This window comes from Panthera tigris, chromosome D3 (genome assembly GCF_018350195.1).
Source record: "Panthera tigris isolate Pti1 chromosome D3, P.tigris_Pti1_mat1.1, whole genome shotgun sequence".
Taxonomy (NCBI): Eukaryota; Metazoa; Chordata; class Mammalia; order Carnivora; family Felidae; genus Panthera; species Panthera tigris.
In genome coordinates, this window is record NC_056671.1 from 7,033,559 (window position 1) to 7,055,805 (window position 22,247).

The 22,247-nt window shown below is 44.5% G+C and overlaps 1 protein-coding gene and 1 long non-coding RNA gene across 12 annotated transcripts in view; one reads left to right on the forward strand and one right to left on the reverse strand.

Annotated features, from left to right (window-relative positions):
- Nucleotides 1-22,247, reverse strand: part of LOC122232502 — a 52,366-nt gene that overhangs the window by 14,448 nt on the left and 15,671 nt on the right. Inside the window, exon 3 of one of the 2 annotated variants that reach the window (XR_006209822.1) lies at nucleotides 840-966. This is a non-coding gene — a long non-coding RNA (uncharacterized LOC122232502). Of the gene's footprint in view, nucleotides 1-778; nucleotides 967-22,247 lie in introns of those variants that run through there. The other variant, XR_006209821.1, reaches the window with a different exon arrangement.
- The window catches only part of CLIP1 (CAP-Gly domain containing linker protein 1), a 124,487-nt gene continuing 120,246 nt past the window's right edge, over nucleotides 18,007-22,247 (forward strand). For 7 of the 10 annotated variants that reach the window (XM_042961893.1, XM_042961897.1, XM_042961901.1 and 4 more), the window contains exon 1: nucleotides 18,007-18,135. The gene's annotated coding sequence lies outside the window, so the exon portion shown is untranslated. The remainder of the gene's footprint in view (nucleotides 18,136-22,247) is intronic. The other 3 variants (XM_042961903.1, XM_042961904.1, XM_042961905.1) reach the window with 1 other exon arrangement.

Sequence of the window (22,247 nt, forward strand, 5' to 3'; positions counted from 1 at the left end):
GGGAGGGATGTGAATTGGTACACTCTCTTTTGGAGGGCAACTAAAAAAAGAAATTTCTATGTGCATACTTTCGATTTAGCATCTATAATCTAAGAATTAATCCCACAGGTGTATTTGTATAATGCAATTGTTAAAAAAGAAACAACAGGCCCCAAAAAGGAGTCACTTGTGCTAAATCCATGTCAGCAAACCGAAACTTAATACCTGATCTAATTGCAGTTTCAGCCCCTCCCAGGGATGTAACCGCTGACCGCCTCAGTCTGGAATTACCTGGTGAATTACTAATGAGGTAATACGGGCAGACCCCTGCAGTCCGCCATAGGAAGGTGACCTTGCCTGAAACGACGCACTCTATGCTAAAAGTTTCTTCCTGCCCCTTCTGCTTGTAAAAGCTTTCCATTTTGTGCAGCTCCTCAGAGCTCATTCCTTCTAGATTGGATGCTGCCTAATTCATGAATTGTCGAATAAAGCCAATAGGAGTTTTACCGAATTTCGTCGTTTAGCACGATATGTGTGCACACACTTTGTATCGATGGGAACAGTACATGTCATAGGGAACACCAGAAGTAACCTAAATGTCCATCAGTAGGAGCCTGGGTAAATTGTACTGCACTCATGACCCTGCAATGCAATAACTGAAAAAGAAATGAAACATTCTGTATCTTCTGATTTGGAAACAGATATAGCTAATTCCCTAACGTATGTGTTGACTGAAGAGTATGTGTATGAATATATGTATGTTAGCGTATATTACAGTCCCCAACTTATTATGGTTTGAATTACAGTTTTTTTTACTTTACGGTTGTGGGAAAGGAACACACGTTCAGTAGACACCATACTTTGAATCTGGAATCTGGGCTTCATCCCGGGTTAGCATGGGACATCTCCCGCGATGCTGGGCAGAGGCCGAAGCTCCCAGTCAGCCACGCGGTCGGGAGGGTCAACGGGTGGTACACGGACAGCCACCTGCAACACACGCCCCGTTTGTCACTTTCAGTACAGGATTCGGTCAATTACAGGAGACAGTCAAAATTTCCTTATAAAATAGGCTTTGTGGCAGATGATTGTGTCCAACCGGAGGCTCGTGTCAGTGTTCTGAGCATGTTTAGTGTGGGCCAGGCTGAGCTACAGTGTTCGGTAGGTTAGGCATATTAAATGCAACTTAGATTTACCATATTTTCAACTTATAATGGGTTTATCCGGATGTCACCTCATCTAAGTCGAGGAAGGTCTGTATGTATTTCTATATAAATTAATATATATATATATAACATGTATACATAATATATGTTAACTATCATATTGTAACAATATACATGTTAAATTATATGCATATATGTTAAATTTTATATCATCGAGGAAATATATATGTTGTCAGTTGCAATACACACGCAAGTTTAAACACTTTTGGTTCTCTGCCTCACTTCATGCATAAAAAGCTACCCGAGGAGAATAAAAGATTTAATGTAAAAAGCAAAACCTAAAAACTTTTATAAGAAACTATAGGGGAAGGGCACCTGGGCGGCTCAGTCGGTTAAACGTCAGATTCTTGGTTTCGGCTCAGGTCATGATCTCATGACCCGTGAGTTCCAGCCCTCTGTTGGGCTTTGCTCTGACAGTGCGAAGCCTGCTTGGGATCTCTCTCTCTCTCTCTCTCTCTCTCTCCCTCTCTGCCCCACCTGAGCTCTCTCTTTCTCTCTGTGTCTCAAAATAAGTAAATAAACTTGAAAGAAAATATAAGGGAATACTTTGTGACCTAGAGTTTTAAAAACATCTGTTCATTGAGGGGCCCTTGGGTGGCTCAGTCAGTTAAGCGTCTGACTTTGGCTCCGGTCATAACCTCACAGTTTGTGAGTTTGAGCCCCGTGTGGGGCTCTATGCTGACAGCACAGAGCCTGGCCTGCTTTGGATTCTGTCTCCTTCTCTTTTTGCCCCTCCCCACTTGTGCTCTCTCTGTCTCTCAAAAACAAATAAAAGAAAAAAAATTTAAAAAAATCTGTCCATTGAACAGCACCATTTCTTTTTTTCTTTTTAATTTTTTTTAACGTTTATTTATTTTTGAGACAGAGAGAGACAGAGCATGAACGGGGGAGGGTCAGAGAGAGAGGGAGACACAGAATCCAAAACAGGCTCCAGGTTCTGAGCTGTCAGCACATTTCCCGACACGGGGCTCGAACTCACAGACCGCGAGATCATGACCTGAGCCAAAGTCGGCCGCCCAACCGACTGAGCCACCCAGGCGCCCCTGAACAGCGCCATTTCTTAAAGAGTGGAAAAAATAGGCCATAGACTGGGGAAAAAATTTATATGTATATCCAGAATATATCAAGAACTTCTTCAATCACTTTAAAAAAATGAAAGACAATCCAACAGAATAATGTACAAAAGATATAAAGAGGCAATCCACATGAGCAGATACAAGTAGCCATATGGAAAGATTCTCAAGCTCATTAGCAAGAAGGAAAATGCAAATTAAAACCACAAGAGATGATTTCAAATCTTTCAGATGGTCAAATACTTGAACGTCTGATCATACCAAATGTTGACAAGTATGCAGAGAATATGAGGGCTGGGGTGGGGGATGCCCCCTCAAGGTAGAATGTCTGGGGCGCCTGTGTGGCTCAGTTGGTTGAGCCCCGACTCTTGATTTCGGCTTAGGTCATGATCTCGAAGTTCATGAGATTGAGCCCCGAGTTGGGCTCTGTGCTGACAGCAAAGAGCCTGCTTGGGATTCTCTCTCTCTCTCTCTCTCTCTCTCAAAATAAATAAACAAAACATTGGGAAAAAAAGGTAGAATGCCTGAGCCCTATAAAGATCTGAAAATGTCTTGTGTTGGGGTATGTTGCGGTTTTAAAACAGTCTATATGTGTTTTGACCCCCTGTCTTCAGAAGAGGGAGCTTACTTCCTCTTTCCTTGAGTGTGAACTGGGTTGAGTGACTTACTACTAATGAATAGGTGTTGTAAAGGTGAGGGGATGAACTCCAGACCAGATTATAGAAAACATTGCAGCTCCCTCCTTGCTCACTGTCCTAGATCACTCATCCTGGGGAAAGTCAGCTGCCAGGTCGTGAGGACAGAAGAAGCTGGAAGAGAGGCCTGCATGGCAAGTGTCTGGGCTCCCTACCAGCAGCCATGGGGGCGAGCCCTATCAGGAAAGGATCCTCTAGCCGTGTGTAACTTACCTGGTTTGGGTTTTGTGTTTTTTGTTTTTGTTTTTTTCTTTTTTTTAGAAAGAGAGAGAGTGTGCTCGAGAAAGGGAGAGGGAGAGAAAGAGAGAGAGAGAGAGAGAGAGAGAGAGAGAGAGGATCTTAAGCGGTTTCCACACTCCTGCAGAGCCCGACTCAGGGCTTGATCCTATACCCCTGGGATTATGACCTGAGCCAAAACCAAGAGTCAGATGCTCAACCAACTGAGCTACCCAGGCACCCCCTCTTTTTTTATTATCACCCCCTGCTATAGATGGAATGTTTGTGTCCCCCCCAGAATTCATATGTTGAAGTCCCAAGATGTCGATATCAGGAGGTGAGGCCTTTGGTAATTAGGCCATGAGGGTAGAGTCCTTATGAACGGGATGAGGGTCTTTAAAAAAGAGACCCCCGAAGGGGCGCCTGGGTGGCTCAGTCGGTTGGGTGTCCGACTTCGGCTCAGGTCACGATCTCGCGGTCCGTGAGTTCGAGCCCCGCGTCGGGCTCTGGGCTGACGGCTCAGAGCCTGGAGCCTGCTTCCGGTTCTGTGTCTCCCTCTCTCTCTGCCCCTCCCCCGTTCATGCTCTGTGTCTCTCTGTCTCAAAAATAAATAAACATTATAAAAAAAAGTTAAAAAAAAAAAAAAGAGACCCCCGAAGAGCTCCCACACTCCTGCCATGTGAGGACACAAGAGAGGGAATGGCAGCCACGAGCCAGGAGACAGGCCGTCACTGGATTCTGAATCTACAGGTGACTGGATCTTGGACTTCTAGCCTCCATAACTGTAAGAAATACATTTCTGTGTTTTATAAGCCACTCCGACTTTGGTCTTTTATCATAGCAGCCCAAACAGATTAAGACGCTCCCTTAAAGAGAAATGTTAGATTATATTAAACTTTCAATATGCTCATATCAATTATTTAATTTCCCTCTAATAAGAGAAAGTCATTACTAAAGAATAAGATTTTGTCAGACAAGGTTGAGCTTTAGAGGACCACAAATCACTGTGATATCTGAGATTGTTTTGCCCCCACCCTCAAGAACAAACTCTCACTCCCTTGGGGGAAGTAAACCGCCCCCCCCCACCCCCCACTGAGAATGTATGTTCTAGCCCCAGTCAAGCCCACCGATGACTACAGCCCCAGCTGATGTCTTGATTGCAATGTCATGAGAGCCTTTGACCCGAAAAATCCGGTTAAGCCTTTCCTGGATCCTTGACCCTCAGAAACTGTGTGAGATCATCTTTATGGTTTTAAGCCACTGCAGTGTCGGATCAATTTGTTACACAGCAATAGATAGTTCAGACAAGGGGCAGTGGGTCAACATACGACGTGTACCATCTCAACTTATCTAAGAGTCAAGCAAAGGACTGTGAAGGACCTTACGTTTTGGTTAATGCTACAAAGAAAGGAGATACACTGCTTTGGGTTTCACACAGATACCATGCCACAGTAAGTGTGAGCAAATTATTATTAGGTTAAACCATATGAAGTTGTGCTTTTTTTTTTTTTTTAAAGATTTTATTTTTTAAGTTATCCCTACACCCAACATGGGGCTCAAACCTACAACCCCAAGATCGAGAGTCGCATGCTCTACTGAGCCAGCCAGGTGCCCCTGAGGTTGCCATTTTTGTACCCCCAAATAATCGAATGCTAGCAATCTCATGGGGTTCAACCTAACAGTTGCCAAGAATCTGATTACAGAAAAGCACACTCATCAGTTTTGTAGGAAGGCCTATGAATTCTTTAAGTTTTGATTGTGGTTGACCCCAGTAGCATTGAGCTTTTAATTTACCTGGTCTCAGTTCTCTGATCTGTGAAGTGGGGATAATAACACTTTACTTCCTGTCCTCAGAAGGATACAGTATTACAAGTAATTAGCCGTTGCTGTTCAGACGCAAAGATCTGGAGCAGTGCGTTATTGCTTGTTAACGCTCTGGGTGTATTTTTAGCTTGAAGACATGGAAAATATAAGTGGCTGGCTTTCCTGGCAGGGGGTTTTCTTTTCTCTTTTCTTTTTTGTTTTCTCTTCTCTCCAATCCTCTCCTTTTCTTTTCTTTTCTTTTCTTTTCTCTTTTTCATGTTTATTTATTTTTGAGAGAGAGCGCTGAGAGAGAGGGAGACACAGAATCTGGAAGCAGGCTCCAGGCTCTGAGATGTCAGCAAGGAGCCCAGTGCAGGGCTCTAACTCACTAACCGCAAGATCATGACCTGAGCCTAAGCAGACACTCAACCCTCTACCGACTGAGCCACTCAGGTGCCGCCTGGCAGGTAGTTTTCTAAGGCAAATTTTTACAGGTATGAGTAGCTGGAAAGTCAAGTTTTCTGCACAGAAGAGGTTGTATTTTTCTTCCCCTTGAGCAATACTATTTGACCATCTTCATTTGCTGTTTTCTGAAGGAGATGTCATATGTAAATCAATCACTTAGATAGAATTTGTCTTACGACTTTATGCATTTAGCATTAAAGCCTGTGTGTGTGTGTGTGTGTGTGTGTGGTCGTTGATCATTTGTTTGTATTTGTACTGCCAAACCAGAAGCACTATATAAAGATTATAGAATGGAAAAAAATACAAACTAATTTTCTTTTGCACTTAAGCTCCTTGAAATAAACACAGAAATGAGAATTAACTTTAGCAGCCTGAAGCCTTGCTCTATAATGACAAAAGGAACATTCTGAACTAAAATTAACTTCCCCGCCAAAGGTGCTAATTTTTGCTTTTATGGTGTCCACATAGTTACAAAGGAAAAAGCACCGTGGTACCACATTTAGAAAATTGACTGAGGATGCCGAGAAGACTTGTGGGTCCTAGGGCCCTGTGGACAAACGGTAAAATGGAAGATTTGATGTGATGGGTTCTAATCCCTGTTCATGATTTTTGATAGAATAACGATAATTTAAGAAATTAAAAAAAAATCTCATTAAACTCATTAAGTGATGGAATGTCTTCCCGAGGGGAACAACATGAAAATCCCTGGCAAGCAACTGTCATCCTTAACATTTGGGGAAGGTTAACATTGTACTCTAACCATTTTGACTGATGAGATAGTGGTTCAAATACAGTAGTTGTCCTTATGACTGCTTTGAACTGAAATGTTTTGCTCTTAGAAAGGGAGGTAGACGTTTATCCTTTCTGGCTGCCTAGAATCCAAACACCATTCCAACTTGGGGAATCTTGAGCTAGGTCCTAGGCCCCTTTTCCCCATAGGGAACCAAAGAGGCAGCGCTGTGCCCTCTCCTGGATCCCCGGCATCTGCAACACAGCCTGGCGACCTAGGCTGAGCCAATCGGATCATCCTGTTGGGATTTAGAAACTTCAGGAAGGAATACAAAGGCCCAAACCTGGCTAAAAAAGATACCCCGTGGAAGAAAGAAGAGAGTCCTAAAGTGGCCACAAGTGTCCAGTGACACGAGGCCCTGCCGTAATTCATTCCCATCGTTTGCAGTACCCGGTGTCTCCAGTGATCAGCTTTCCCAGGGTCCTGCACCTTATCAGTATCCCCTCTGAAGTTACTTTAAGGTTTATTTTCTCTAATAAAGGCAGGTGTTCTATCTGCCTTCCAACTTCCAAATATACACCATAGGGAAAGGGAAAAAAAAGTACCCTGTTGGCACCACTCCTGTTCTCTTTGTCCTTATTTTCATCTCTTTTCTATGATTCTCCTAAGATTTAAGGAAGTAGCGGCGAGAGGGGCACCCGGGTGGCTCAGTCGGTTGAGCGGCCGACTTCACCTCAGGTCATGATCTCTCAGTTCGTGAGTTCGAGCCCCTCGTCGGCTCCATAAGAATTTTAGGATCGACTTTTCCATTTCTGAAAAAGTCTGGTTGGGATTTTGATAGGAATTGTGTTAAATCTGGGAAGCTTCAAGGGGATTCACCATCTTAATACTAAGTGTCCCAATGCATGAATATGGGACTTTTCATTTATTTAATCTTTAATTTACTTAATCAATATTTTGTAGTTATTTAGTACAGAACAGTCTCATTTATTTATTTTTTCAATTTTTTTAATGTTTATTTTTGAGAGAGAGAGAGAGAGAGAGAGACAGAGTGCAAGTGGGGGAGGGGCAGAGAGAGAGGGAGACACAAAATCTGAAGCAGGAGCCAAGCTCCGAGCTGTCAGCACAGAGCCCAACACAGGGCTTGAACTTGTGCATTGCGAGATCATGACCTGAGCCGAAGTTGGACGCTTAACTGACTGAGCCACCCAGATGCCCCTGTCACCTCTGCCTTACAAAAAGGTCTCTCTGATAACAAGGCAGATAAGGGACTGAAAGTCAATAACATGAGTCAGGAAGACCAACAGTCAAATGTTGCTGTTATCCAGAAGGAAGGACATTACTTTTTGCATTGCAACTATCCCATAATAATGGTGGTCTAGACTCCAGTGGAGGAAGGGGAGAGAGGTATAGATGGATTTACAACAAATATGATAGAATTGACAGAACTTGGTGATTAACTGCAAGAATTTGACCTGCTTGCACATGGATAGGAATTAAGGAATTAAGTAGGTATGGGAGGAGTTAGGAGTTCTGTCCTGAATATGTGTAATTTGTGTCTATGACACAATAAATATTTACTGAATAAATTGAAGTGGAGATATCCAACATCCATTTGGTTGTTTTAAAAATATTTCATATTTTAATATTTTGTTAACATTTTAATATTTAATAATCTCAAGGTCAGGAGCTGTGAGATCATGACCTGAGCTGAAATCAAGAGTCAGAGAGGCCTAACCGATTGAGCCACCCAGGCGCCCCTCCAACATCCATTTGTACATACCAGTTTGAAATTCAAGAATTAAGGGCTGGAGATGTGGATCTGGCAATTGTTTGTACAGAGATAGTAATTGAAAATAAGTAAATTGGTGGGATTATACAGAGAAAAAAATGGGTGGCAAGAGAAGAGGGAACTGAACAGATCCCTGAGGCACATTAATATTAAGGAGTAGGTAGAGAGAGTCTTGAAAAAGAGATCGAGGAGGAATAGCCAGTAAAGAAGGAAGAAAACAAGAAGGGTGTGATACTTTAGGAGACACAGGATGAGAAGCAGATATGAAAGGAGGATGTATCAGTTAGCTATTGCTAAGTAACAATCCATCTCAAGACAGGGGATTAAAACTGCAACTATTTATTTAGCTCATAATTCCGTAGATTGGAAATTTAGTCGGTGCTTATTTGGGTAGTTCTTCTGGTCTCAGTTGGGCTCCCTGACAGTCCCTAACTGCAGCCAGTTACGGGTTATCTAGGTAGCTCTTCCAATGGATTTTGGCATGAATAATTGTAGCTGCTTTTTGCAATATACCACAGAGGGAATAGCCAACAGTGAAGATGCTGCTAATAGATCAAGTAGGTGAAATTCTTGCCTCCACTGCTCAGCTGAAACTCCTATTGCCGGAGTCATCAGTAATAGCCACGTCACTTGGTTCACTAAATGACCCAGTGGTCACCGATGATATTGGCAGTAACAACTTCTAAGCAATGTGGGCAAAAGCCAGATTGCAATGGGGAAACAGGGACATCGGACATAGAAAGCTTGTTCAAGAAACTTGGCTGGGAAAGTGCAGATGTGTTGAAGGAGAGTCTTGTTCTGTTTCACTTTGTTTTTTGTTTTTTTTATTTTTTTAATGTTTATTTATTTTTGAGAGAGAGAGAGACAGAGACATCATGAGTGGAGGAGGGGCAGAGAGAGAGAGAGAGAGAGAGAGAGAGAGAGGGACACACAATGTGAAGCAGGTTCCAGGCTCTGAGCTGTCAGCATGGAGCCCATCTTGGGGCTTGAACTCACAAACGGTGAGATCATGACCTGAGCTGAAATCAGACGCTTAACCGACTGAGCCACCCAGGCACCCCTCACTTTGTTTTTAAGATAAAGGAGCTTGAATATATTTACATGTTAACAAGGAGTCGGTAGAGAAAAATACGTTGAAGATACTGGAGAAAAAAGTATATAATTCATATGGTTGGCATTAATGTTCAATCTGAGACCTACCCAGGTATGCCAAAAGTTAAACAAGAATATGGTAGGGGTGCCTGGGTGGCTCAGTCAGTTAAGCCTGCCTTCAGCTCAGGTCATGATCTCGTGGTCCATGGGTTCAAGCCCTTCATCGGGCTCTGTGCTGACAGCTCAGAGCCTGGAGCCTGCTTTGGATTTTGTGTGTCCATTTCTCTCTGCCCCTCCCCCACTCATGCTCTCTCTCCATCTCTCAAAAATGAATAAATGTTAAAAACAATTAAAAATATCAACAAGAATACGATAACCTACCTTCTCTAGCAAAGTTCAGAACAATGAGATGATTTGTATGTGAAAATACTACACGTGCTTGTAGATGGATTATGTGCATTACAAAACTTCAAGGGTCACTTGAGGACTCTCCACTGAGGGAAAACTCCTAGAAGCAGCTTTGTGTCTCTCCCGAACCATGTTTACCTTGGAGCAGGACTCAGAACTATGTGGCATCTCCCAAAAGCAAATTTTTTTTTAACGTTTATTCATTTTTGAGACAGAAAGACAAACAGAATGCGAGTAGGGGAGAGGCAGAGACAGAGGGAGACACAGAATCCGAAGCGGGCTCCAGGTTCTGAGCTGTCAGCACAGAGCCCGACGCGGGGCTCGAACTCACTAACCACGAGGTCCTGACCTGAGCCGAAATCGGACGCTTAACTGACTGAGCCACCGAGGTGCCCCCCAAAAGCAAATTTCAAATTCACAAAGCATTAACAAGTGGTGTACGTTTTATGAAGAATTTGGAGTAAGATACAGTTACACACAACATACAGAAAAGCAATGAAAATCCTCAGTAACCATTTCTAGTTTCTTCATAAAGTTCCTTTTCAACCCGTCTGTTAGCCCTTGGATATTTATTTTATTGTTCTAAATAGCTGTTTTGGTTCTTATCAAATATTTGCCCCTGATGAATAGGTGTCTTCCCAAGAGAGGAATTTTTCAGTCTTTCTGTTTGGCCACCTTGGCCTGTTGGGTTTTGTCTTCATGCTCATTAATTACCTCGGGGTAACAACATAGCTGCTTTGGCTCCAGATAGCACATCTGTGTTTGTCTCCATTTAACAGGGAAGGAAAAGCTTTCCCAGAAGTGCCTCTAGCTGACTTTCTTAGGGAAAGTCTGAGTAAGTGAGCATAAATTCTTGGGCACATTGCCATGTCAAATATAATCAGGGTTTATTAGGTAAAAAAAAAAAAAAGGGCTAAGGGATGTTGGGGAGGCATTCGGCAATGTCAGCCACAGCTGAGTTCTTGGGCGGGTGGCTGTCCTGGTTCTGTGTCCAAGTGTGTGCTTGGAGTCTGCAACTCACATATGCTCTTTCTTGGCTCAGTTAGGACTCCGTGCCTCCTCCCGCTGACTCAGCCTCCCCTCCCCCCACCCACACAGCAGGCACCTCTGAGCCTCTGCCACGCTGCGATGCTGCCACAGTGGCTCCCAGAGCAGGCACACACACGCAACCAGCCATTCACGCCACCGAGCGTCCCAGGGAGGCCCAGAAGCGCAAACCGGATCTTCCTCGTGCCTGACCTTGGCGGCCATCTTCCTAACAATGTTGGCGTGGAACTACCACGCTGCCTACGGGGTTTCTTCCAGACTCTTAAATGTAGACTGGGGACAAAGGCTTCTCTTCTTTGCCCTAGATGTCAACCTGTGGATCTGCCGTCCTCCCCTGACTCTCTTCTTCATTTCGTCCTCATCAACTCCCAGGCCTGAAGTACAACATTCTCTCTTAGTTCTTCTCTGCCACAACCCCTTTCTTCCCATCTCCAGCCTCCTGGCTAAGCCTTAATGCCAGACCAGGGTTTTTTTCTGTGCAACACAGCAGAAAGTCGAAAGTCTTCCAGGCCCTTGGTATGACACATGGGAGGTAAAGGAGTTTTTGATAAGCCTTTCTCACTTGACAATGCTGGAATATCAAGCCATTCTTCTCTGCAAAATTCTGTTTTGGGTTGCACAACATGGTGACTGCAACTAATGTCCCCGAGTCATACACTTAAAAATGGTTAAAATGGCAAATTCTTGTTATATGTTTTTTTTTACCACAATTAAAAAAGTAAAAATGTAATATACTAAAAACCATTGAATTATATGCTTTCAATGGGTGAATTGTAGGGCAAACGAATTACCTCTCAATAAAGGTCAAAACCTGAATATTAAATTCCTTCTTTTTCTTTGCTCTTCTCAGGTAACAACCCAACTTAGACTCGCTCCCATCTCAGTCACTGCAAGTGGATGCCTTAGGCTGTCTAGGCTCAAGCTCAGGTATGACAAAAGACAAGAAAAGCATATTAATATTTTGCTTTACGTAAATACTTCCATTAAACATTTGTGTAGACATCTCTCCCTTTCTTATTTAAAAAAAGGGCGCGCCTGGGTGGCTTAGCCATTTAAGTGTCCATCTTCGACCTAAGTCACGATCTCGCCAGTCCCGAGTTCAAGCCCTGCGTCGGGCTCTGCACTGACAGCTCAGAGCCTGCAGCCCAGTTTGGATTCTGTGTCTCCCTCTCTCTCTGTCCTTCTCCCATTAATGGTCTGTCTCTCTCTCTCTCAAAAAAAAAAAAAAAAAAAAAAATTAAAAATGTCATATTATACACACAGTTTTGCCTCTTCTTTTTTGTTGTTGAAACTATTTCCTCCAGGAAGACCTGATAACTGTCCCATTGACAACCATTAAGAGTATCCCAAGTGTATCCAACTGACCTGTTCACAAGAAACAAACATATACCCAGAAAAACACACCCACTTATCCTCAGGTAGCCCGTGAGGCATGAAGTCAGGGAGGTTAATATACTACTACAGAGTTAAATAAACTAGTTTTAATCTGCTATTAACATTGTAGTTGAAATCACTTAAGGACGATCTGGTGTCTCCAGGTCATAGGATTGAGGATAGTACTAGATAGTGCCTATTTTGTTTTGAGCCTTTCATTTTAGAAGCTGTCTCAGTGAGAGTGAGCCGTTTTATTTGAATGCAAGTCCGGGCGGGGGCTGGCCATGCCCTATGCACCCTCCATTAGATTTACAGTCCAAATTCAATTTTGGTCTTTTTTGTTAAGACTTCAGACCCAATATGGCTGTGGTCAGGACTGAACACATAAGGAAGAGCTGGGTCTGTAAAATAATAGAATATTAGAGTTGAGAAGGACTGCCTCTCAAAAATAAAGAAAACTAATAAAAAAATTTTTTTTAATAAATGAACTTTAAAAAGGACAATAGTTATTAATTTATTATTTATTTTGTTGAAATAATATTCACATAGCATAAAATTAACCATTTTGTTTTTATTAAATATTCTTTTAAATGTTTATTCTTGAGGGAGAGAGAGACAGAGTGTGAGTGGGGGAGGGGCAGAGAGCGGGAGACACAGAATCCCAAGCAGGGGCCAGGCTCCAAGCTGTCAGCATAGAGCCTGACATGGGGCTCGAACCCATGAGCCGTGAGATCAGGACCTGAGCTGAAGTCGGACGCTTAACCAACGATGCTTTTGCCGACCATGTGCCCCGTAAAATTAACCATTTTAGAGCCTACAACTCCGTAGCATCTAGTACATTCACAATGTTGTGCGACCACCAACGCTATCTAGTTTCAAACATTTACATCACTCCAAAAGGAGATCGGCACCCATTAAGCTGGTGCCTCGGCCTCTGGCAACCACTACCTACTTTCTATTTCTATGTGTTGACCTATTCCCGATATTTCATATAAACAGAGGCACAATATGTGCCTTTTTGTCTGGCTTCTTTCCCTTAGCATCATACTTTCAAGGTTCATCCAGATTGTAGCGTGGGTCAGTAGTTTATTATTTTTTCTTTTGGCTGGGCAATATTTCATTGTATTTATGTACCATACTTTGTTGACCTATTCATCCGCTGATGGACATTTGGCTTGTTTCTACCTTTTGGCTGCTGTGAATAGTGCTGCTGTGAACATGGGTGTACATGTATTTGTTTGAGTGTGCTTGATTTTTGCTGGAGATAGGAGCAGCTTTTCATGCACTCAACAAATATTTACTGAATTAGGTTTGAACGGCTGCATCAACCACCGATTTCACAAATGTTTTGCTTTACTGGAGAAAAGTCACAGAATCTTAAAAATGTTTGTGGTAGGAACTTTATACGTCATCTTATTCAACCCCCTCATCATGAAACTACATGCACTCAAAGCACCAGTCTATTTAGAAGGCCTTAAATACAGTTTACATCATGATGTGTGGCGCCCTACTGATATTGTTCTTTGTTAACTCGACGTGTACAATACAGCTTTTGTTGTCACAAGATGGCTCCCTTTGGGAAGTGATGACAGGAATTTAAATTTAGCTTGTCATTCTTGCATTTCGCTTTTTGAAAAATTCCATGGAACCACTATCATCAGCTTTCTTTCTTTCTTTCTTTTCTTTTTTCTTTCTTTTTCTTTCTTTCTCTTTCTTTCATCAGCTTTCTTTTTTCCTTTTCTTTCTTTCTTTCTTTCGATCTTTTTAAGTAATCTCTACACCCAAAGTGGGGTTTGAACTTACAACCCTGAGACCCAAAAATTGCATGCTCTACCAGCTGAGCCAGCTAGGTGCCCCCTGTCAGTGTTCTTTGTATAAAGTAGGTATAGCAGTCTTTTTTTTTTTTTTTTTTTTTAATTTATCTCCACCCCCAATGTGAGGCTAGAAGCTCATGACCCTGAGATCAAGAGTCATATGCTCTATGGACTGAGCCAGCCAGATGCCCCCATACAGTCTTCATTGATTCAGTGATAAAATTACTTTTTGGCCCCAAATAGTGTGTGTCTGCTTCATCATATATTGTGGGATTTATTTTCTGTGTCCTTTCTTTGATGTTGAAGACTGTTTTGCTCCGGATTAGTATCCCCCCCCCCCCCCCCCCCCCCGAGCTGTTGTTGACATATAACATATTCTTTTCAGGTGCACAGCATAACGATTCAGTATATATATGGGATAGTCACTTTCTCATTAAACAAACCAGCCATAGGTCCTTACCTTTGCAAGGGAATGTAAATATTTCCTTAAACATTAGGGTTAACTTAAATATTTTTCTCGTAGCTCATTTTGTAATTTTCTCTCTAAATTTTTAGCAGAGCTGAATGAAATTGACAAAAGGCATGGACTGGTGCATTATATCCACTGTGGGCATAAAGCCAGCGAATTCATGGAACAGTGATTACTACACCTTGACTTAGCAAACCAGATAGCAGTAAAAGTCAAGGCTGGAGGACAGGACTTCTCTGCTGTCCCTTCCCAAACCTGGAACAGTGCTTGGGACACAGTAGGGGTTCAGTAAATATTTTTTGGATGAATGAAACTAATTTGACTCTGGTTTCTGAAATAACACTAATAAAACTAGATGTAATTTAAAAAATAACAGAGTGAAAATGATTATTTTCATTTAAATAAAGATTATTTAGATCATGAAAATAAAGATTATTTTAATCATGGACTATCTCTTATGAGTTACATTTTAAATTATTATCTAAGTATATAATTTAATTATTATTATTTAATTATCTATCATGGTTCAGGAACTTAAAAGAAAAAAGAGAAAGAGAAAGAAAATTTACTTTTAAGGGATGTTTTTGTTTTGACGGACTTTGTTTCATTTTCTATTTCAGAAGCTCTATAAATCCTCACATCTTTATAGCAATTTACAAAGGACTCTCCAACCACTATTTTATAGTGTGTGTTGTTTTTGAATGGCGGGAAAAACTATTTCTTAAAAAAAATTTTTTTGGGGATTTAAAATATTTCTAAATAGCAATGAATTATTAAATTTCTTTAAATGTTTATTTTTGAGAGAGAGAGAGAGAGCACGAGTCAGGGAGGGGCAGAGAGAGAGGGAGACACAGAATCCGAAGCGGGCTCCAGGCTCTGAGCTGTCAGCACAGACCTTGATGCAGGGCTCAAACCCACGAACCATGAGATCTTGACCTGAGCCGAAGTCAGATGCTTAACCGACTGAGGCACTCAGGCTCCCCTTTAAAAAAAAGGAGAAAACACAGCAGAAAATTCCCCAGTTATTTAGAACCTGAAGTCTTAGCACTCCATCTTTTTTAATAACCAAGTGTTATTCTGGGGATGCAGCGAGAGCAATACATAAGAGTCAACAAATCCTTGCTCTCTTGGAACTTACATTCCAGTAGAGGCTCAGTAAGACAGGTAATAAAATAATAAAGCTGCAGTACTGTGGAAAACTAGCACAAAAAGAATTAATGCTAAAGAGCTGTGTAGAAACAAACCACAAACATCTATCACTTTATAGAGAATATTCCTTACTCATTTTAGTTGAGGATCTTAAATTTTTTTGTGTGTGGGGGGGAATCAGAGAAATGCATGCACACGGTTTTAAAAAATAAAGCATATGAGAGTTTATAATGAAAAGCAACATTGTTCTGCCCACCTTCCCACCTCATCTTCCCCAGAAAACATTATTTTTTTTTAAGATTTTATTTTATTTATTTTTTTTATTATTATTTTTTTTTAACGTTTATTTATTTTTGGGACAGAGAGAGACAGAGCATGAACGGGGGAGGGGCAGAGAGAGAGGGAGACACAGAATCGGAAGCCGGCTCCAGGCTCTGAGCCATCAGCCCAGAGCCTGACGCGGGGCTCGAACTCACGGACCGCGAGATTGTGACCTGAGCTGAAGTCGGACGCTTAACCGACGGAGCCACCCAGGCGCCCCAAGATTTTATTTTTAAGGGGGCGCCTGGGTGGTTCAGTGGGTTAAGCATCCGACTTCCGCTCAGGTCATGATCTCATGGTTCGTGAATTCAAGCCCTGCATTGGGCTCTGTGCTGACCACTCATTGCCTGGAGCCTGCTTCAGATTCTGTCTCCCTCTCTCTCTGCCCTTCCCCTGCTCTACTCTGTCTTTTTCAAAAATAAATATTACCAAAAAATTTTTTTTATTTTTAAGTAATCTTTACACCCAACATGAGGCCTGAACCCATAACCCTGAGATCAAGAGTCACATCCTCCACCAGGTGAGCCCTCCGGGTGCCCCAACTTCCCCACTTTGTAAAAGGAAGATCTGGGAGACCCTTCCAGGCTTTCTACTTCTGCTGCTTCCCTCCATCTTCCAAAGTCTTGTCTATTGAGCTGTTCTAAAACTTTTACAAAAGATATGCATTTAAAAAGGGTCAGTGGCTAAATCTAAAAATGGAATAACGTAAATGTTTATTTTGAGGTAGGCCTGAGCATGTTCTTTAGTCTTAACACCGTCACTCTGTGGGACAGAGCAGTCAGTGTTCAGGTGGCAGGGCTGGGGGTAGGCCTTGGTCACAAAATTTAAGGGGCACTGAACTCACTAGTTTAGAGAAATAACATGTTAATGCAGTATTAAAAAATAGAGATTAATGCAAAAATATCTATAAGGAACAAAATATCAGCGTTTTAAAATAAAGACAGGCTCAGTAGAATGAGTAAAGAGACAAACAGAAGTGATTATAGTTGCACCTCACCATTAACAATGACCTCATTCTATGGCATCTATGATTATATAGGTTGCTTATTACAGCTGAAAAGCCTTCAGATGAGGGGGTGAGGTGAGCCTTTCAGATTAGGAATATGGATACTGGATTTCAGGGGTGCCCCCACCACTTTGACCTCGAAGCTTACAAACGAGGGCAGTGTTGAATTAAGAAATATAAATTTTGTTATTCAAAACGTGAATCGAGGGGCAGGGGCAGCAGGTAAATTCACTTTGTTCAGAACTTCCAGCAATTCCAGTGTGGTTCCCTCCTTTTGCTCTGGGCGAGCCTGTTGGTCCAGCTGAACAGTGCTTTGAATAAAGGTCAGCCAAGAGGTCGCCCTCCTGATTATTCTTTTCTACCGCGGGGAGGAGGGGGCCCTGGGCCCCTTATCCACCCCTGAGTCGCTGCAAAACCCTGGGCTTCCCTGACAGCTGCGAATTCCTCCCAGGAGCCACAAAGCTTCTGGGGTTGCCATGGTCCATGAGAGTGAAATGCTGGCCGCCCTCTGCTGCAGCAGCCCTGAGCAGGCTGTTGCTGCCTCCTCTCCAGTCCCTTTCAAAAGCTTTTAAAGGAGATCCCTGCGGGGAGGAGGGAGGACGGGACAGTAACCAGGGCTTTCGTCCAAGCGGCTGGGGCGAATAAAAGAGGCTTTTCTCAAACGAATGGAGCAAGTGCTGGGCTTGTTTCAAGGGATTTTTAACACTCGGTCTTTCCCTGGAGGAAAGGAGAGTGCAGAGATGGTCCTTCTCAAGCTTCAGTTGTTGTAGGCAGCTCCTTTCAGTTTTTTCCAGGGATTCCGCACCCTGGGGCCTTCCCGGGAGGGAGCGGAGGGCAGAGAAGACACTCCCTAAACTTCACCTGCGGTGGGCAGCTCCTCCTAGCTTATTTCCAAGGATTTCTCACCCTGGGTCTGGTGAGATAGATACAAGAAAAGAAAAAGAAGAAGAATCAATCAGCCCCACGCTAGCAGGCTGCGGTCAGCACGGAACAGAGCTCTCGGGTGTGACTTGCCAATTCCGGGCACACTTTTCAGAAAACGCGCAACTAACCGAGATGACCAGAAGCCCCAGGCCTCTGGGTCTTCCTTCACACCTTCCTCCCATTCCGGTCCTCAATAGAGTCTGGGGGCCGGACGGCGGGCGGCTGGAGATCGGCTCCCCGGCAGCGGCGGGTGCAGACAAAGGGGCGGCGGTGCGGGGCTCAGGCCGGGGTCGGGGGCGGAGGGGGGGGGCGCGCGGGGCTCGCGGCGCGGGGCCGGGCCGGGGGAGGGCGCGGCGGCCGAGCGCGCGGGGAGGAGCCGCGGCCGCGTCTTCTCCTGGCGGCGCGCGCCTGCCCGGCCCCGCGGCGGCGGCGGCGGCGGCGGCGCGTCACGCTCTCCCCCGCCCCGAGCCGAGGAGCCGGGAGGCGGCGGCCGCGCGGCTGCTGCTGCTGCTGCAGTGGGGCAGGTGGCGACGACTGGCGGCGACCGAGACGGCGGTGAGCGGGGCGAGGCGCGGGCCCTCTCCCCTTCCCCGGTGCCCTCTTCCCCTTCCCCTCGCGCCGGGCCGGGCCCGCTCCCGTCCTCCGGGCCGGGCAGTGAGGGGCCGGGCCCGGCGTCCGGGAGGGCCCCGAGTGCCCCTCGCGGGGCCGCTCCCGAGGGGAGATCCGAGGAGTCCCAAGCGGGTGGCCCTGGAGGCCAGCGGGGGGCCCCGGGGGGCCCCCCACCGGAGCCGGAAAAGTGGCCGGCCCTGTCAGCGCCGAGCCCGGCCTTCCCTTCCTCCGTCCGCCTCAAGATGGAGCTTGGAGTCCTTGCCCCTGCGCCGCCCCGGGCGCCGCTCCCTCCCGGGCACCCCGCTCCGCTCCCCTCGGCCCTGGGGGTGGGGGTGGGCGTTGGGGCGGCCCGGACCCCCCGGGAGGCCGAGCCCCGGGGGGACCTGTTGCCCCCGGGCGCTGCCGCCGGTCTCCCGAGCGTTCCTCGGGCCCTGCCACCGGGTGCCCGCGAGCCGGAATGGAGGGCACCCTGGCCGTGGCCTCCGTACGTGCGCCGGCCGGCGGGCTGGCCCGGCCGGCCTCGGGCCTGGCTGGCTATGGCTTTTGTCCCCCCACCCCGCCTCCCCTAGGTGGGACTGATTGTTGGAGAAGGTGGATGACAAGAGGTGACCGGGATTTCTGAAATAACACCACTGCCGCGTAAGCGGAGCCTTCTCCCTCCGCAGGGGATTCGCTCGGAAGACAGATGACACTTGTTTAGAGGTTATTTTAAAAGCACAGCCTCCTGATGCCTCCTACTTCGGAGGTCCTGTGCTTCAAAAATGCGATTTTGAATTGGGGATAAACCCCGAACTCGGCTGTTTCTCCACTTCGTGTGGCTTTTCCATCTGGCAGGAGCCGAGCACCACCCCCTCCTCCTTTCACAGCCCCACCTCTTTGGTATGAAGAAATTACACGTCAAGTCTGTAATCTTCTACCTGCCTGTTTTTAGCAAAAACTTGGCGGCCAATTACCGTATTTAAAAAGGAGGGTGGAGAAAATTGAGTTTTTTTTTTTTTTGTTTTTTTTTTTTTTTTTTTTTTTAAGCAACCTTGCCTTCTTCCTGTTTTAGGTTAGGACAGTGCCCGGCCAGTAGGAGCTCAGTGTTAGTGTTCCTGCTGTTGTGGTTATGATTCTGGTTCGTGTTACTATTATTACTATAACCTGTGGTATCCACAAGTTAGGCCAACAAATGTGTTTGACTTTTGGGTTTAATGATGACCTTTTGCCAGAATCCTCAGTTATGTTTCTTCTCAGCCTTGGGGCATTTTTTTTTTTTTCCTTCTGGAAATAATAACAATTAACATTTATTGAGGGCTTCCTTCCGTCGGGCTCTGGGCAAGTCTTTTGTTTTATCTTCTTAATCATCCTAACTCAACGAAGGTGCTATCATTATCCCCATTTTACAGAAGAGGCAAGGAAAGGTCAAGTCCCTTGCCCAGGGTCATACAGCTAATCAGTGGTGGTGTCAGAATTTGAGCTCAGGTATTGACTCCAGGTGCTTAGTTATTAGATTCGTATCGTGAATCTCTGGCCAGGAAAAAGGCTGGCTTTTATTAAAGCAAAGGAAGTAGGTGATTGCTAGGACAAAGCTGGTGCTGGGTTTTTGAGGTTCAGAGAATGTGGTAAAGTATATCTTAGGCCCCCTTATTCAAAGGAGTGAAAACCGAAACTGGGTGGGACCCTCAAGTAGGTATTGTCTGCAGATAAAGATCGTGCCCTTCCCTACCTTTCCAAGAATTGCTTAAGCTTCTGCTTGTGCTTAAGCACAACATAAGCCGATCTGGCTTCTGTTCCTTAGGAGTTTTGAATTTGGTGTCCTTCTTATATTTAAAACATTTTTTTTTACCCAGTGTCTAACATTTAGTCTCTTGCATCCCATGTGACCCCTGCATAAATTCACATGAACGTAACTCAGTAATGTTTGACCCCCCCCCCTTTTTTTTCTAATATGTTTCCCCACTTAGTGCGAGTGAAATAGAGGCAGAGAGAGGGAGGGAGAGAGAGAATCCTAAACAGGCTCCCCGCTGTTAGCTCAGAGCCAGCTTGGGGCTCAATCCCATGAATCGTGAGATCGTGACCTGAGCCAAAATCAAGAGTTGAACGCTTAACCGACAGAGCCACCCAGGCACCCCCCTTGACCCTTGCTTTTTAAGTACTGTCTCTGTTGGGATTGTAAACCCAATAGATGGTTAATTAGAGATGAACTGGTCCTCTTGTGCTCCATACAGAGGCAGGCATCTTTGAATTTATCACTTATTGGCTGCCTGGTGTCATTATTTGTAGATTTATTTCTGGCTATATATATATATATATTTTTTTTTTTTTTCATTCTGGAAATGTATGTGGTAAGGACCTTCCACTTTATTTTTCACTTTATATTTTATTTATTTAAAAATTTTTTAATGTTTATTTTTGAGAGAGAAACACACACACACAAAGAGAGCGAGCAGAGGAGAGGCAGAAGAGAGGGATACGCAGAAACCAAAGCAGGCTCCAGGCTCTGAGCTGTCAGATCATGACCTGAGCCGAAATCAGACGCTTGACTGACTGAGCCATCCAGGGATCCCTATTCTTATTTTTTTTTTAAGTTTATTTGTTTTGATATAGAGAGAGTGAATGGGGGAGTGACAGAGAGGGGGAGAGAGAGAATCCAAGCAGGCTCCCCGTTGTCAGTGCAGAGCCCCATGTGGGGCTATTTTATTTTTTAAGATTTTTTTTTTTTTTTTTAAGTAATCTATACACTCAGTGTGGGGCTCAAACCCACAACCCAGAGATCGAGGGTTGCATGCTCTACTGGGGCACCTGGGTAGCTCGGTCCAAGTTCATCTGACTTTGGCTCAGGTCATGATCTCACTGTTCTTGGGTTCGGGCCCCACGTCAGGCACTGTGCTAACAGCTCAGAGCCTGGAGCCTGCTTCAGATTCTGTCTCCCTCTCTCTCTGCCCACCGCCCCCACCCCCCGCCTGCTTGTACTCTCTCACTCTCTTTCAAAAATAAACAACCATTTTGGGCGCCTGGGTGGCGCAGTCGGTTAAGCGTCCGACTTCAGCCAGGTCACGATCTCGCGGTCCGTGAGTTCGAGCCCCGCGTCAGGCTCTGGGCTGATGGCTCAGAGCCTGGAGCCTGTTTCCGATTCTGTGTCTCCCTCTCTCTCTGCCCCTCCCCCGTTCATGCTCTGTCTCTCTCTGTCCCAAAAATAAATAAAAAAACGTTGAAAAAAAAAAAAATAAACAACCATTTAAAAAAAACTTGCTTAAATTATTAAATAAATAAAAGAGTTGCATACTCTACTGACTGAGCCAGTTGGGCACCCCCTTATATTTCAGTTCATAGGATCCTCTGCAGGATTCTGCAGAATCCTGTGTTTGGTAAATATTACTTAGTTGATAGCAAATAGGAGGTTCATAGGTTGTTAAGATTGGTTTTATAGGAGTCAAAGCTCAAGAAAAAAGCAGAGGGTAGTGTGGTAAAGTTACGTGGAGATGGCTTAATATTTCTTAACATTGAAAGGAAATTTTATACTTTAACCATACTACTTTCCATTTTTCTATTTTATCCCAGTTTTCAGTTTCTTAATTTCCTTGTACAAATGAGGTGTGGGGTTGAGTGTGTTTTTCAGATAGAAAGAATGGACAGTGGTGTTGATTAGTTGTGACGGGCCTATAGTTCTTCACAGTATTTTTGAAGTGTTGTGATATTCTCCCCAAAGGCAGCAGGTGGGGCTCTGGAGTACCTATCTGTGGGCTGTATTAAGTCTCATTTGGTATTCACTCAACAGATATTTATTGAGCACTGCTGTGTGCCGTCCTGGGTGCTGATGATATAGCAGTGGATAAAACTGAAATCTTTGCTCTCTTGGAATCCCCCCTTCAAGTAAGGGAGGCATACGATAACCATATTAATAAAATGTGTGCTGGACAGTGACACATGGTAAGAAAAAAAAAAGTCAGGGAAGGGGAAATATGCAGTTTGGGGACAAGAGTTAGGGTAATGGAAATTTTAGATAGGATGGCAAGAGGAGACCTGGCTGACTATGTAACTTTAGAGATCTAGAGGAAGTGAGGGAATGTAGATCC